Below are 17,790 nucleotides of genomic sequence, written 5' to 3'. Positions count from 1 at the left end.
ACCAGGATAGTCTACCTCTCAGACCTGTGAAGGAGGAAGGAATTTATGACCAGAGGAGAACTAGAGATCATTATTGATCACAAAATAGAAGATTTTGATTACATCAAACTAAAAAGTTTCTGAACAAACAAAACTAATGCAAACAAGATTAGAAGGGAAGTAACAAATTGGGAAAATATTTTTACAGTTAAAGGTTCTGATAAAGGTCTCATTTCCAAAATATATAGAGTACTGACCCTAATTTATAAGAAATCAAACCATTCTCCAATTGATAAATGGTCAAAGGATATGATCAGACAATTCTTAGATGATGAAATTGAAACTATATCCACTCATATGAAAGTGTTCCAAATCACTACTGATCAGAGAAATGCAAATTAAGACAACTCTGAGATACCACAACACACCTGTCAGATTGGCTAAGATGACAGGAACAAAAAATGATGAATGTTGGAGGGGATGTGGGAAAACGGGACACTAATATATTGTTGGTGAAGTTGTGAAAGAATCCAGCCATTCTGGAGAGCAATTTGGAACTATGCCCAAAAAGTTATCAAAATGTGCATACCCTTTGATCCAGCAGTGATACTATTGGGCTTATATCCCAAAGAAATACTAAAGAGGGGAAAGGAACTTGTATGTGCCAAAATGTTTGTGGCAGCTCTTTTCATAATGGGTAGAAACTGGAATATGAATGGATGTCCATCAATTGGAGAATGGTTGGGTAAATTATGGTATATGAAGGTTATGGAATATTATTGCTCTGTAAGAAATGACCAGCAGGATGAATTCAGAAAGGCTTGGAGAGACTTACATGAATTGATGCTGAGTGAAATGAACAGAACCAGAAGATCTCTGTACACTTCAATGTTGTAAGAAGATGTATTCTGATGGAAGTGGATATCTTCAACATAAAGAAGATCCAATTCACTTCCAGCTGATCAATGATGGACAGAAACAGCTACACCCAGAGAAGGAACACTGGAATTGAATGTAAACTGTTAGCACTACTATCTTTCTACCCAGGTTACTTATACCTTCGGAAGCTAATACTTAACGTGCAACAAGAAAATGGGATTTACACATATATATTGTATCTAGGGATGGCCTGTCATCTAGAGGAGGGAGAAGGAGGGAGGGGAAAATTTGGAAAAATGAACACAAGTGATAATGTTATTTTAAAAAATTACTCATGCATATATACTGTCAAAAATTTTTATAATTATAAAATCAATAAAAAAAATTTGAAAAAAAAAAAAAAAAAGAAAAAAATCTGACTTTCTAGCAGTTACCAATAAACAAGTATAGTGGAAGATCCAAATAAAGGAAGATCCTAAATAAACAAGAAAGAAATTAGTTAAAAGAATCTTAGAAAACTTAAATATAATAGACCTCTGGAAGAAAGAAGAATGAGAATAAAAAAGAACATATTTTTATATAAGCAGTACATGGGACCTATACAAAAAAAATGTGTATTAGGTCTTAAACTATGAAACTCTGAAAGGCAGAAATAGTAAATGCATCATTTTTAGATCACGATGGAATAAAAATTACATTCAAAAAGGTGCCAGGGAAAGATAGACTAAAAATCAACTGAAAATCAAATAATTTAATTCTAAAAAATGAGGTCAAATAACAAATCATAGAAACAATCAATAATTTCATCCAAGAGAACTACATGAATAAGATAACATAGCAAAACTTATGGGATACAGTCAAAGCAGCTCTTAGAGGAAATTTCATATCTCTAAATGTTTACATGAATAAAATAGAGAAAGACAAGATCAATGTAACTAAAAAACCAGAAAAAGAATAAATTTTCAAAAATCCCAATTCAATACCAAATTTAAAAATTATGAAAATCAAAGGAGATTTTAAAAATTGAAAATAAAAAAATATTAAATTAATCAATAAAACTAAGAGTTGGTTTTATGAAAAAAACAACTTTTGGTTAACTTGATTAGAAAAAGAAAAAAAAGAAAACCAAATCAAAATGAAAAAGGTAAACTTCAGATGATTCAGTGAATCATCAATGAAGAGGAAATTAAATCAATAATTAAGAATTATTTTGTCCAACTGTATGCCAAAAAAAATCTGACAATCCAATGAAAAGGATGAATATTTACAGAAATATAAATTGCTCAGATTAACAGAAGAATAAATAAAATACTTAAATAATGCCATTTTGGAAAAAGAAATTGAACAAGCCATTAATGAACTCCCTAAGAAAAATTCTACAGGGTCAGATGGGTTTATAAGTAATTCTATTAAACATTTAAAGAACAATGAATTCCAATAACATATACACTATTTGGAAAAAATAGGCAAAAGAATCTTGCCAAATTCCATTTATGACGCAAATATGGTGCTGACACCTAAATCAGAAAAAATCAAAATAGAGAAAGAAAATTATAGACTAAATTAGAAACAAAGCATAGAATAAACTAAAGATGTGTATCTATAAATACCTTCCTCAACGTACATTATATCAATAGTCATCACATTCCTTATATTGTTTTTCAGAATCAGAAGAATGGTTCTGTTCTTTTCTTCTACTAGTTCACCCTGAACTTGTTTATTTTCTTTCTCATAAAATCAGTTTCTTTTCTCAGAATCTGAAAGTGATTATGCATTATCTGTTCAGCCTTATCTCATCTGACTCCTCACTACTTACCAGTGGCCCTATATTTTGAACAGGTTTGTTCTCCTTGAGTCTTTGAAAGGCTAAAAAGAGAATGTTCTTACCATTCCCCAGGCTTTTAACATGCTACCAGGTTAGAGCCTTGCAGTTCCAATAAATGTAAGTAAAATAAGAGTAGCATGTCTTTGGTAATTTCATTAGGGATACAACCAGTGAAATGACAAAATAATCGAGAGAAGATTTTGTAATAATAGGTAAGAGAAAGAAAACAGAAAAAAACAGAAGATTCAGAATGGAATGAATTCTGTTACAGAAATACTGTTTTTTGGACAAAGACCTAACACACCCTGACAAACAGTATAAGCATAGCAAGATATCTAAAGAAGCCTAAGTTTCATTTTGAAAGCAAAATTTATCATTTATCATTTATCAACTTGGGCCTAACCACGAAACCATACAAATCTCTTTTGTGGACATGTGTGGTAGTAATTTGCTGAATTAATTTGCTGAAGTCATCTTGTTTTTCAAAGCTCCATGCTGCCTCAGTTGGACTTTGGCTTATAAAAGCAGAATACTAGTTAGCTCACAACTTATGTGAAAAAATGTGAACATTTATTTAAATCGTTTCCCTATTTTTCACTTAATGTTTGCTTAAGCCAGGGAAAATTTTCAGCCCCAAATAAAAAAATCAATTCTTTCAAAAGTAGATTACTTAACTTTTAAGACGCAAATGGAAATATAGCAAATTTAGGTTAGTATATTGTTCTTTTATACAATTTATTTCTATGGTTCATGAGACAAAGAAAAATTTTCAAAAACCTTTAATACTAGTAGAAACCCAAGTGACAAAATTAAAAGTCTTAATAATAAAAACTGATTTTATTAATCATACAAAAATCAAAATATTAAAATTTAATATTCTATTTTTAAATATAAAATTCTATCTGCATCTTATCCATTTTCTTAAGTGGATTTTTTTATATGTGTAATTCAATCAGAAATCTAAGTGATCAATTGATAAATAATTGATTGAATACAGTACTGTTTTGTTGAATAAATTGTTGATAATACATTTCTCAGTAAAGAAAAACTGAATTATAACCCAAGGATGGTTTAATTTGGTACAAATTTTGAATAATATCAAATGTACTTCCAAAACAGATGCTTAGAGACTCTACAAGAACACCAGAGTCAATCAGAAGCCAGATTAAAGTTCCATCTGGAAACTAATAGAAATTTACAGTTCTATTACAATCACCAAAGTCAGCAATGTAATACATAACAGGAGTACAGCACAGAACTTAGAAAAGTCAACAGGCCTACCTATGCCTCAAACAACACAATCAAAATTTATAAAAGAATTATCTTCTAGAAAAACAATTCATAAATATTCAAATTTTTGTGTTCGACATAAGAAAAATTTTAAATTCACATAATTATTTGAAGTTCACACACTTAATTTCCCTTCTAAATATTTAAATTTTTTTTTTTTAAACTTTGAATAAGAAGGATATCAAATCATAGGAAAAAAACCAAAAACAACAAACTAATTTCCCTATAAATTCTTGTCCATTCTACTGTTGATAAAAATAACTCCTGGTGATTTCATTCCTCTCACTTTAATGAAATCCAGCTTTACATCTTATGACATGAATCTCTTAAATTCTATAACTAGATATTATTAGTGAATCCAAAATATTTAGAGATGGAAAAAACCTTTAAAAAGGTCTTCTTCAAATTTGTGGCAAAAGGAGAGATGGATAGAGCACCAGCCTTGAAGTCAGGAGGACCTGAGTTCAAATCTGGTCTCAGACACTTAACACTTCCTAGCTGTGTGACTGTGGGCAAGTCATTTAACCCCCAATTGCCTAAAAAAAAAAAAAAAAGAAAAGGAGAGATGGAGTTCATTCACAAAATAGATATAATCTTGATTACATTAAGTTAAAAAGTTTTTGTACAAACAAAACTAATACAGACAAGGTTAGCAGGGAAGTAATAAACCAGGAAAACATTTTTATGTTCAAAGGTTCTGATAAAGGCCTCATTTCGAAAATATATAGAGAACTGACTCAAATTTATAAGAAATCAAACCATTCTCCAATTGATAAATGGTCAAAGGATATGAATAGATAATTTTCAGATGAAGAAATTAAAACTACTTCTAGTTATATAAAAAGGTGCTTTAAATCACTACTGATTATTCAAATCATCACTGATGATTTGAAATGCAAACTAAAACAACTCTGAGGTACCACAACACAGCTCTCAGATTGGCTAAGATGACAGGAAAAGATAATAACAAATGTGGAGGGAATGTGGGAAAACTGGGATATTAATACATTGTTGGTAGAGTTGTGAACTGATCCAACCATTCTGCAAAGCAATCTGAAACTATGCCCAAAGGGCATACCCTTTGATCTAGCAGTGTTTCTACTGGGCCTGTATCCCAAAGAGATTTTAAAGAAGGGGGAGGGACCCACATGTGTAAAAATGTTTGTGGCAGCCCTCTTTAGAGTGGCTAAAAATAGGAAACTGAGTGGATGCCCATAATTGGAGAATGGCTGAATAAATTATGGCAAATGAATGTTATGGAATATTATTGTTCTGTAAGAAACAATCAGCAGGACGATTTCAGAGAGGCCTGGAGAGACTTACAGGAACTGATGCTGAGTGAAGTGAGCAGAACCAGAAGATTGTTGTACACAGTAACATTATATGATGATCAATTCTGATGGATGTGGCACTCTTCAACAGTAAAAAGATTCAGGCCATTTCCAATGATCTTGTGATGATGAGAGACATCTACACACTAAGAAAGGACTGTGGGACTGGGTGTGGATCACAACACAGCATTTTCACTCTTTTTATTGTTGTTTGCTTGCATTTTGTTTTCTTTCTTATTAAAAAAGAACCTTTTTTGGTTTGATTTTTCTTGTGCAGCAAGATAATTGTATGAATATGTATGCATATATTGGGTTTAACATATATTTTTACCATATTTAACATATATTGGACTACTTGACTTCTAGGGGAGAGGGTGAAGGAAAGGTTTTGCAAGGGTTAACGTTCAAAAATTGTCCAAGCACGTTTTGAAAGTAAAAAGCTTTAATTAAAGAAAAAAAAAAAAAGTCTCCTTCAAGTCCCTGGACAAAATCCTGTTTAAATAAGGCACCATGGCTAGGCTGGGTACCTGCTCCAAGTATGCACAGCTAACTGCAGAGCTGAACCTGTAGCCCAGAGTTCCCAGTTGACCTTTCTATTAAAAAGTGACTGAAGAACTAAAATATAAATCAAACTTCCCAATTTTAAGAAAATTAAACAAAAAACATAGTTAAGAGCATAAAAATAAATCTTCCTAATGTTTGCACAGTATTCACATATAGTAAGTCTGTGTGAACCATGACCCTGCTATGGATTACCTGTGTGAATTTGGAAAGTCAGTCATCCTTCAAGAATGAATCGGGAATATGCTCTACAAAGAGTCTTAAACACTGCATAAATATCAAATACGCAGTAAGTCTAAAAGAAAGGGTTAAATCTTACCAGATAAGAGGGAGTAAATAAATAACTAACTTTTAGAAGAAGAAAATAAAATCCTTCAGGCCAACAGAACATTCGTTTTCCACGAGATTTTAAGACACTAGCAGAAGAACACATTTCCAAAATGAATATCAACCCCACCTTATTTGTACATCATGATCATTTAACAATCTATATATAAAATAACAGTATGTAAACACAAAATTTTTAAGTACTTTCTTGTTAACATTTCATTACACCTGAGAAGTTTCCAAGGTAAATTACAAATTCAATCCACCTCAAAAACAATGATTAGCTTGTCCACTATATCCAGGATACCCTAGTGTTAGGTCCCAAGGAGTAAAAAGTAAAATTAATTACAGGTCCTTGGTCTTAAAGGGTTTATATTTGGGCAGAGTTGGGATTGAAGAGAAGACTAATAAAATAAATACAGAGATAATTATCACTAACAGAAGGAAGTAAGAGGGCAAGAGTGAAGAAGAAAGAGTTCTTTTTCTTTTATGTAAAAGTGCAAGGCATTGTGGCATGGTGAATAGAGAGAGGATCTCTTCCAATGTCAGCAAAACTAGGTTCAATAGCCCTGTTTTAACTAGCCATGTAACCTCTCAGGGTCCCCAGAAACTCCCTGCAATAAGGGAGTGAGTTTCGTACCCTGGGATGTTCCTTATCAGATGAGATCAAAGATCTGGGCAGCAGCTGCACAGCATCTTGGGCATGGGAGTGCCCCGCAGAACGGCCTTGGTGTCTAGCCCAGCTTCTGACTGCCCTCCTCAGGCAGGAGCTTTGGGTCTTAGCTGCCTTGGATGCCTTCTCCTCTCCCTGAAATGGAAATTCCCTGAGGTCAGGGACTATCTTTCAAGGTGATTACTGGGCTTGGCACAGTGCCTAGCATAAATAGCCACTTAATTAATGATTTATTATTTTAAAATAATCATGCAGAAGAGAAAACTGAGCCATAATTAAGTAATTTGCTCAGGATCACACAGCATTTGAACTCAAGTCCCTCTTGCCTTCATTGTGACTAGTAGATGTTCCCAGCTCCGACAAGTTCAGAGAGGAGTACACATTGGGTAAATGGGGATTCTGATAGCATCCTGAAGTACATGACAGAGGTCCAGACACTCTCTCTGATCCCTGTGTCCCCTCACCCATCCCAAATAAAACCATTTCAGTCATATCCATGCTCCGGAGCACCCAGAATCCAGAAGAAGGTACCAAAGCCCCCCAACTGAGCCCAGCACCCCTCTTCCATCTCCTGCACTCCTAGCAGGTGTGAGAACACAACACAGCCTAGGGTCCCCTCCCTGGAGACCCTGGCACCAGACTGGAAGTCTGGGCCACAGTTCCCAAGGAGTATAAGTCTGCTGGGGCCTGCCAAGTCCAAACATTGACCAGTTGGTTGTTTCAGATTCTTCCTGCTGAAAGAGGATAGCGAAGGTCACCATGCTGGGGTCAAGGGATGGGGGCGTCTGCCTGGGGATGACCAAACCAAGTGGGCATGGAAAGTTCTGCACTGAGCCGAGCACCAAGAGACCAGGCACTAGTACATGCCACCCTACTTCGGTTTCCCATGCAGAGCCCAGAGCCTTCTTTGGGGCAGGCATGCCAAGGGGGTGGTGCAGTGTCAGATGCCCCATGCCACAGGACCGACTCCATAGCTCTTCCAAGAGGCCTTCAGAATGCCTTGCTGCCTCCAAGGGAGGGCCTGCCACGGGTGCGTCCTCTGTGGAACAGCCTTTTGAGCACAGGTTCACTGGCATCCCAACAAGAAGGCCAGCCCTAGAGCCGCAGTCTCACTGGAAAGCTCTGCAGTCTAGCCCAAGAAATGGCCTATGTGTCCAGTGCCTCATCTCACCCAGAGATCTTCAGCATCTTAACACTCCAAATGGAGGCATTTCAGTTTTTGGGCATGGAGCCTTCCTTTCCAAGTTTCAGGCACAAATGGACCTTCAGCACAGTCTGAAGCCTCTTCCCTTCTCCCCCAGACTTTCCTTTGAATGAGGAAAATAGACTAACAACAAAAGGAAATATGGCCTCCATATCTAGTAAATAAGTTCAGACATCTGTGAATAAGTACTATACAATAAAGGAAATGATCCAACACTTAATGAGACAGAGGATCCTGTGGTATATGAGAACATGGATCCACAATATGCTGTTCCTGTATGGTTTAAAAGAAAAATGAGATTTATGAGGGCTGTGAAGGTAGATCTGTCAACTGATTAGCTACATATTGTTGAGGGAAAGCAAGGAGTCAAGAATAATGCAAAGATAATGAATTTACAAGACTGGGATCCCAGGATGATGCTGCCTTTCAAAAAAGGTCAAACCTTTCACACAAAAGTCACTAAGTTTGGAAGAAGTGACCTAAGGAAAAAAGGAGAGAAAAGTAAATGAAGGATAGAAATGGTGAAGGAGCAAATGCAGCTATAGACTGTAGAAGTAATGACAGAGACAACAGCCTGATATGACTGTGACAGCTAAAAGAGAGTCAATGATAAAGCACACAAAAAATACATAACTGCATTTTACAGGAAACGGGACAACCAGCCACTCAATTCTAACTCTATAGCACTAAATACATTAGAGGGCTATCTTAGAAGCCTACAACCAATTCATTTTCAGGAGGTAGGACATGTGCGATGGATCAGCACAACAGTAAGCTTGGTCATCCTACATGGGTACTGACAGAACATTGCAAAAAACTTAAGAAGCCAAAGAAGCATAGAGAGTAAAACACATCACATAGATTTTTACCACAATCTCCATTACGAGGGTATGCACACGTTACTGGGTTTTTTTAATATTATGATAGCAATCTATAAGTAAGACTGAGCAAACAGGAAATGCTAGGAATGGGAGCAAGCAACAGACTGTATATCCACATCCAAAGACCAACCTAGTTAAGTTACCTGGAGATAAATTCTTTGTCACAGAAATTGTCTAAAATTATCTAGGTTGTAACACATTTGGGAAATTAACCACCAAATATAGTAGGGGACATTTTCATAGTAAATAGTTTATTGCTCATGATTTTGCAAGGAGAGATATGAAATAAGTATTACCATCAGGTCATGGAAAAGAAATTTGAAGCTCTGAAGTATCATAATCATTTTATAGAAAGAATTGATCTTCTGAGAGGTAAAATGATTTGGACAAATCATAATTGTCATAATGCTTATGTTGTAAGGTACAAACAGATTTTCAAACTTTTAAAGTTAGGGGCTGCCTACATTTTGGAACATAAGAAACAAAGAAATTGTGCTCTAAAACTATTTAAAACTTGGAACATCTCCCATTGCAATAATCTTCAAAACTCTCATTAGGTTCTTAGGTAAAGAGTAGAAGCACTGGACTCCTTTGGACTAGGAAACAATTGGCACAATCATTTACTGGCAATGTAACCTTAGATAAATAATTTAACTTGCCTGAATTCAGTTTCCTCATGTAACAAAGTGGTCACTACTGATTATTCTGTTGACTTCACAAGTTTGTTATAAGAATTCTATGTGCCTCCTCATCAGAAAATAAGAGAATTCTACTATAAAGCCCAGTTTCCTAAATTGTGGCTTGTGACCTCATATGGAGCCTTGTAACTGAATGAAATTATAATTTATTATCAATAAATATTTGATGTATACCTTTTTAATATACCTATATTCCTGAGATCACATAAACTTTCTTGGATGGAAAGGGATCATAAAAAAAAAAAGGGGGGGGGGAATTTTAAAGCAGGGCAGACTGGGAGTGGGGTGTGATCTCTCTGGAGCAGAGAATGTATGGAAGGACTCTACCACAGTGTTGGTTACCCTGCCCTGGTTGCAAGCCAATAGATCAGAAGAGAAGTTATAAAACATCTACCACAAACACAAAAGATCAATAGTGAAGCCCAAAGCACCAGAGTCTCAATGGGACCTGGTCACACCCACCCAACACCGGGAGTGACTCAGCATGATCCCAGCCCAGCTAATGTTACTTCCTGGTCTGTAGAGGAAGCTTAGAACGGCCTTGTCCTAAAAGGAGAGCCCAACTTTTTTTAAAAAAATGAGTAAAAAGGCAAAGTGAGCTCTAAATATAGACAGCTTCTATATGAAAGAAGAAAAGATTTCAAACCCTGAGGAGACTAAAAGCATATTTTCTCCAGATGAAGCCTCAAAGGGTGATATAACCTGGTCTCCACCATACAAGGCTCTCCTAGAAGAAATTAAAAAGGATTTTAAAAGAGAGCTAGAAGAAAAATGGGGAAAGGAAAGGAAAACTCTGCAATAGGATTTGGAAAAGGCATATAACTCATTAAAAGAAAGATTTGATAAAGTACAAAAAGAAAACAACTCCCTGAAATGGAAAAGGTAAAGAACTCCCAGAAAACAAAATTTGTGAATTGGAAAAAGTAAAGAACTCTGAGGAAATTGTTAATTGGAAAAAGAAAATATACTTCTTAAAAAAAAATTGTGAAATGTAAAAAAATTCCATAGAACAAAACTACTAAGTAGGACAAACAGAAAAAGAAGTTAAAAAAAAAAAAGTAAATGAAGAAAAAAAAATCAGAACTGAACAATGATTTGAGACATCAAGAATCAGTCAAGCAAAACCAAAAAAATGAAAAAATAGAAAAAAATGTTAAATACCTACTTGGGAAAACAACAAACCTGGAGAATAGATCTAGGAGAGATAATCTAAGGATTATTGGACTCCTTGAAAATCATGATGAAAAAAAAGAGCCTAGACATTATTTTTCAGGAAATCATCGAAGAGAACTGCCCAGATCAGAATCAAAAGGTAAAATAGCCATTGAAAGAATTCACCAAACATCTCCTGAAAGAGACCCCAAAATTAAAACTCCAATATTGTGGCTAACGTTCAGAACTATAATGCCAAGGGAAAAAAAAAGTTATAAGCAGCCAGAAAAAAAGAAAAAAAAAAAAACAATTCAAATACCAAGGAGTCACAATAAGGATTACTCAGGATCTAGCAGCTTCCACATTAAAGGATCAAGGGGCCTGGAATCTGATATTCCAAAAGGCAAAGAAACTTGGAATGCAGCCAAGAATAAACTACCCCAGTAAACTGAGCATTTTCTTCCAGGGAAGAAGATGGGCATTCAGTGAAATAGGTGAATTCCATTGATTTCTAATGAAAAAACCAAAGCAAAACAAAAAATTTGACCTCCAAATACATAGAAAAAAAGAGAAGCATAAAAAAGCAAAAAGTATTCTTGAGAACAGTATTTCTGTTATGAGCATATATAGAGAATGCATGTATAATTTGATTTTAATGTTAAAATATAAAAAAGGAACTAGAGGTGGAAAGGAGATTGTACCAGAAAAAGAGAAAAGTGGGGGTATAAGAGGGAAATTATATATCACAAAGAGGAAAGGAAACCTATTGTATCTCAGGGAAAGAAGGGAGGGGGATGAACACTGTGTGAATCTTACTCTCATCAAAATTGGCTCAAAGAGAAAATATTAGACATATTTAGTTTACAGAGAAACTCCTCTCACTTCACTGAAAAGTGGAGGGGAAAAATGAAAAAGGGAAGAGGCAGGCTAAATAGTAGGGAATAAAGAAAGAGTAGAAGAAAGGTATAAGAAAGGGAGAACTCTAAGAGGGAGGAATTCTAAAGGGCTGCTTGAGGGAAGTGGTGCCACTAAGTTAAATATTGGGGAGCAGAGGAGGAGAGAAAGGAATTAATAGTTTTAATCGTAAATGTGAATGGGATGAACTCTCCCATAAAGTGGAGGTGTATAGCAGATTGGATTAAAAGCCAAAATCCTACAATATGTTGTCTATAGGAAATACATTTGAAACAGGGTGATACATACAAAGTAAAGATAAAAGGCTGGAGCAGAATCTACTATGCTCAGATGAAGAAAAAAAAAAAGCAAAGATAGCCATCCCCATCTCAGATTAAGCAAAAGCAAAAATTGATCTAATTAAAAGAGATAAGGAAGGAAACTTTATCTTGCTAAAGGATAGCATAGATAATGAAGGAATATAAACACTAAACATATACGCACTAAGTGTTATAGCCATCTAAATTCCTAGAGGAGAAGTTAAGAGAGCTGCAAGAAGAAATAGCAAAACTATAATAGTGGGTTAGTTTTAAATATAAATAAATATAGTTGTTTTCCATCTCAGATTTTTTTCTTTCTTTCTAGATCCGATTTTTCTTGTGCAGCAAGATAACTGTATAAATATGTGTATATATATATACACATATATATGTGTGTATATATATATGTATACACATATATATATGTGTGTGTGTGTGTATATATATATATATATATATATATATATATATATATATATATATATATATATATATATATATGATTTAACATATATTTTAACATATTTAACATGTATGGGAGTATCTGCCATCTAGGGAAGGGGGTGGAGGAAAGGGGGGAAAAATTGGAACAGTAGGTTTTACAAGGGTCAATTTTGAAAAATTACCCTTGCATATGTTTTATAATGAAAAGCTATAATAATAAAAAAAAATTATGTTTCATGATTTGCTTTGATGTTCTGCATACACACACACACACACACACACACACACACACACACACACATTTTCCCTCTTCAAATGAAAAATGCAACATTTCCATTCCATCTAATGCCATGGAATTTTCATCTTCATGTATGTGTGTGCCCATGCCTCTCACCAACTAGCATTCACTCAAGAAGAATCCATGTTTAAAGCAACAAAAGGAGATATAAAAATCTATTTTGATTTCCCTGATGATTTCTCCCTATTTCCAATTTATTAATTCTTTCCTAATTTAAGATAATAATTCAGCTTAGCAAAATCTTTACCACTGGGAAAAAATATTACCTTTCTAAAAACATCCTTTATTAAAAAGGAAACATATTACTATGAAGTTTACCCTTTCTCTGAATTGGTTTAAACCTTTTTTTTTTTTCCTTAATTATTTGTGAGATATAAGTTCTAAGGCAAAAATTACCTTTCCTTTAATACTGACCAATACTATTTAGAATAAACTCAATGGGTCTGGCAAGTTCCTTGATACACTAGAAGTATTATTGCCTATTGCTTTGTATTCTCCCCATCTGCTAATCTGGTTTCTTGCTTGCCTTTTTTACTGCAGCTGTGCACCGGGTTAACTGTTTCAATGGTTTTCCTACAATAACCCACAAATTTTTTCCTGATCAGTGTGCTGTATGATTGGTTCTTTGTTCCTAAGATAATTATTTTACATTTGTCTACACTGAACTGCATTTGCCATCTGCTGGCCCAATCACCTAAACAATCCCAATCCTTTTGAATCTGATTGCATTGTTCCTTATTATTTCCTCTGCCTCCAATTTTAGGATCATCTGCAAACTTGAAGATCTTTTCTTCAAAGCTTTGTCCACATTTTATTTTAATGTAATTTTAAAAAGTGACCCCTTCAGTTCTACAGCTGAAATCCCTTCCAAAACTAAAAGGTATTTTCCATAAAGCTTTTGCAAAGATGTCACTAATTAAACAGGTAAAGAAAATGAAGTTCTCACTAATACTTGTTTTATCTCTACTAGTTTTTCATTACAAAACTATATTTGTAAATGAATTTATATATAGTTAGATGTGTCTTTTCAGAATGTTTTAATGGTATACTAAATTTTTTTCAATTTGAAAGTACAAAGTATAATTTCAAACTATTCCTAAGCATATATTTTGTTTCTTAGTTTTCTATAGGTTTCAACTCTTATCTTTATGCAAATGAAAACTGAAATCTGATACTTTGAATTATCTGCCAATTTTTTCAAATCCAGTGAACTTTAGTAAGTATTCTCAGACTTTTTTATATTCTTGATCATTTTTTATTGATTCAATTATCATTGATGCTAATATGGTCTGGTGTCTAATATAAGCCAGCATTGGTTATTATTTAATGCAAAAAAAAAAAAAATCAAAAGTTATCTTTTTCAAGGGTAAATCTAAATATTCCAAGTCACTCAGAAAAAACCAAAATCATAAAACCCAAGTATAATAGCACCTGAAGTAGACGATTTTTTATATTTTAGTTAACTTGATATAATCATAATTAATCAGCACTTTGGATTACTTTTGACAGTGATAAACTGTTTCAGTATCCTCCTAAATGATCTTCCTGCTTCTAGCCTCTCAGGTTTGGCCATGTCACTCCCTTACTAAAAGTCCAATGGCTACCTACTGCCTTTGGCATAAAAGACCTTTACAACATAACATCCTACTGTTTGTAGACTTTACTTTTCAATGCACACTCAGATATGGCCCAGATGGATTGTCCCTCATAAAAGGCCTGCTAGCATCCCATGTCCACACACAGCTCCTGTGGGGTCCTTCCTTCTTCTGGGGGCTCTAGAATCTTTAGTTTCCTTCAAAGCTTAGCTTAAGGGCCATCTTTTACATGAAGCCTTTCCACTTTGATCTGTTTCTTCTTTCACAATTGTGACAAATACGGAAATGTTTTATATGACAGCATATTTTTATATGTGTGTGTGGATATATACATATATATGTGTATATATCCACACATACATACATACCCATACACATATATGTACATATATATGTATATGCATGTGTAAAATCTATATCAAATTGCCTGCCCTTTTAGGAAGACAGGAAGAGAGGGAGAAAAATTTGGAACTCAAAATCTTATGAAAATGAATGCTAAAATTGCCTTGTCACTTAATGGGGGGAAAGCCAATGTGTGTCAGAAGCAGCACATGAAGTATTCCTGACTCTAAGCTTAAACTTTCTATCCAGGAACAAAAGCCATCAATTACATAGGAGCTTAACTCAATATACATACATAACATATGTAGAGAAATACATATAAACATGTATATATACACACATAAAAACATACAATTTCATTTGATTCTCATAACACCACTGTGAGATAGGTACTATTAGTATCCCTATTTGTACATGTGAAAGCAAATTGTGAAAGGTCATTTGTAAGGGCCCTTTAAATGGGCAGGCACAGTGCAACAGGAGATTTGTGTGGCCCAGAAATATTCTCTGTGGATATAGGACTGCCCTGTGGGGGGGATCCTGGCCATATTGAGATAGCTTCGTAATGGGTGATGGCTCTCTTGCTGGTTGGCTGTGTGTGTGACCTCACAGGCCCTTTATAAGCCCACTGTAGGCAGCAGTCGCTCTCTTTAACCTGGCTCCCTAACTTAGGGTAGCTGAGCCAAGCTGATGGATAGCAAAGAGATAAGGAGTTTGGTAGTGAACACATGGGTCTTCAGACCAGGTATTCACTAGGGAGCTAACAAGTCAAGGCAACAGGTCAGGGTATTATATAAGAAGGTATAATAAAGGCTTTTAAGATTACACGTGGCTGTTCTTGAGTGCACTACTGGTTATTAAACCGGTTCAATTAGATTCAATTAGGTTATACTGTAACACATGTAAAATATATGGGATTGCCTGTCATCTAGGGGAGAGAGTAGAGGGAGGGAGGGGATAATTTGGAAAAATGATTACAAGGGATAATGTTATAAAAAAAATTACTCATGCATATATACTGTCAAAAAATTTTTATAATAAAGTGACTTTGCTTTCCAAAATAAACAAACAAACAAACAAATAAATAAATAAATTATAGATTCAAGAAATCGTGGGCCAGAGACCTTTGAAGGCCTCAGAGGAGGAGAGCCAGGTAGAGTTGACACTGCAAAGGTCAATGGTCAAAGGTACTCTGTTGGGCCTAGGACAGACTAGTAATTGTAACTGCCAGGAGGGCATGTTACAGTCACATTGCAGTGGTAAAGATCTGATGATACATCTTATTTTCTATTTCCCCCACTTCAACTCTTTCCACTACATTCTACAGCCTCTCATCACTAATTACTTCATTCTTCTTATCTTTATGACCATTGGAAGTCAGAACCAGTACAAACAAATCACTGTTCTATTTATTAGTTTCTGTGTTTAGTGTCTGATAATAAAACGACTGGCTTTTTAATGAATGAATGAATGCATGAATGAAAAGGAATAGCTTTAAACATTATGGGCAAAGCACTTTGCTAAATGCTGGAAATTCAAACAAAAAAAGGAAGACAGTTCTCCAGAAGCTCTTTTCCTAATGAGAGATCCAGTACAGAGATTCAGCCACATGTCAAATGGAAGGGTCCCATGATCCTTAGGATAACAGAAGGAAAGCAGGTGGTCATTCCTCTTTTTGAATGTTATTTCTTTTCTTTTTTCTTTCTTTCTTTTTTTTAAATAATAGTTTTTTATTTTCAAAATACATGCAAAGATAGTTTTCAGCATTCACCCTTGCAAAACCTCATGTTTTATAGATTCCTCTTCTAGAGGATTTCCTCCTCTTCTAGATAGTAAGTAATCCAATAGGTGTGTTAAACATGTACAATTCTATCCATATTTCCACATTTACCATGCTACACAAGAAAAACCAGATCAAAAAGGGGAAAAAATTAGAAAGAAAAAAATGAAAGCAAGTAACAACCAAAAAAGTGAAATATGTTGTGATCCCCACTCAGTTCCCACAGTACTCTCTCTGGATGCAGATGGCTCTCTCCACCACAAGATCATTGAAACTGGCCTGAATTATCTCACTCTTAAAAAGATCCACATCCATCAGAATTGATTATAGTGTTATCTTGTTGAAGTGTATAATGATCTCCTGGTTCTGCTCATTTCACTCAGCATCAGTTCATGTAATTCTCTCCAGGCCTCTCTGAAATCATCCTGATAATTGTTTCTTATAGAACTATAATTCATGACATTCATATACCATAACTTATTCAGCCGTTCTCCAAGTGATAGGCATCCTCTCAATTTTCAGTTCCTTGCCACTACAAAATGGGCTGCCACAAACATTTTTGAACATGTGAATCCCATTCCCTCCTTTAAGATCTCTTTGGGATATAGGTCCAATAGAAACATTGATGGATCAAAGGGTATGCACAGTTTGATAACTTTTTGAGCATAGTTCAAAATTGCCCTGCAGAATGGCTAGTCCATTCAAAATTTCACCAACAAATGTCTCACATCCCCTCCAATATTCTTCATTATCTTTTCGTCATCTAAGCCAATCTGAGGTGTGTAGTAGCACTTTAGAGTTGTTAATTTGCATTTCTCTAATCAATAGTGATTTAAAGAACTTTTTCATATGACTAGAAATGATTTTAATTTCTTTGCCTGAAAATTGTTCATACTCATTTTGACTATCAATTGGAGAATGGCTTGTATACTTATAAATTTGAGTCAGTTCTCTAAATATTTAAAAAATGAGGCTTTTATCAGAACCCTTGGATGTAAAACTTTTCTCCAATTTTTTGCCTCCTGTCTAATCTTGTCTGCATTATTTTTGTTTGTACACAAATTTTTTAATTTATATAATAAAATTATCCATTTTGCATTTCATAATGTTCTCTAATTCTTCTTTCATCATAAATTCCTTTCTTTTTCATAGATCTCAGAGGTAGACTAGACCTTGTTCTCCTACTTTGCATATAATATCATTATGTCTAAATCATGAACCCATTTAAACCTTATCAGGGTGTTGTTAGGTGTTGGTCAATGCCCAATTTCTGCCACACTACTTTTACATGTTATTTCCAGTGATGAAATGTTATCA

General features: G+C 34.7%; 1 protein-coding gene across 1 annotated transcript in view; it reads right to left on the bottom strand.

The window, feature by feature from the left end:
- TBC1D5 (TBC1 domain family member 5) overlaps positions 1–17,790 on the bottom strand; it is a 578,427-nt gene that overhangs the window by 482,322 nt on the left and 78,315 nt on the right. Inside the window, exon 4 of the mRNA XM_074269720.1 lies at positions 815–981. The gene's annotated coding sequence lies outside the window, so the exon portion shown is untranslated. The remainder of the gene's footprint in view (positions 1–814; positions 982–17,790) is intronic.

This window comes from Sminthopsis crassicaudata, chromosome 5 (assembly GCF_048593235.1).
Source record: "Sminthopsis crassicaudata isolate SCR6 chromosome 5, ASM4859323v1, whole genome shotgun sequence".
Classification (NCBI taxonomy): domain Eukaryota; kingdom Metazoa; phylum Chordata; class Mammalia; order Dasyuromorphia; family Dasyuridae; genus Sminthopsis; species Sminthopsis crassicaudata.
Note: the sequence above shows the minus strand (reverse complement) of the source record. Positions and strands in the feature narration are given on the sequence as shown.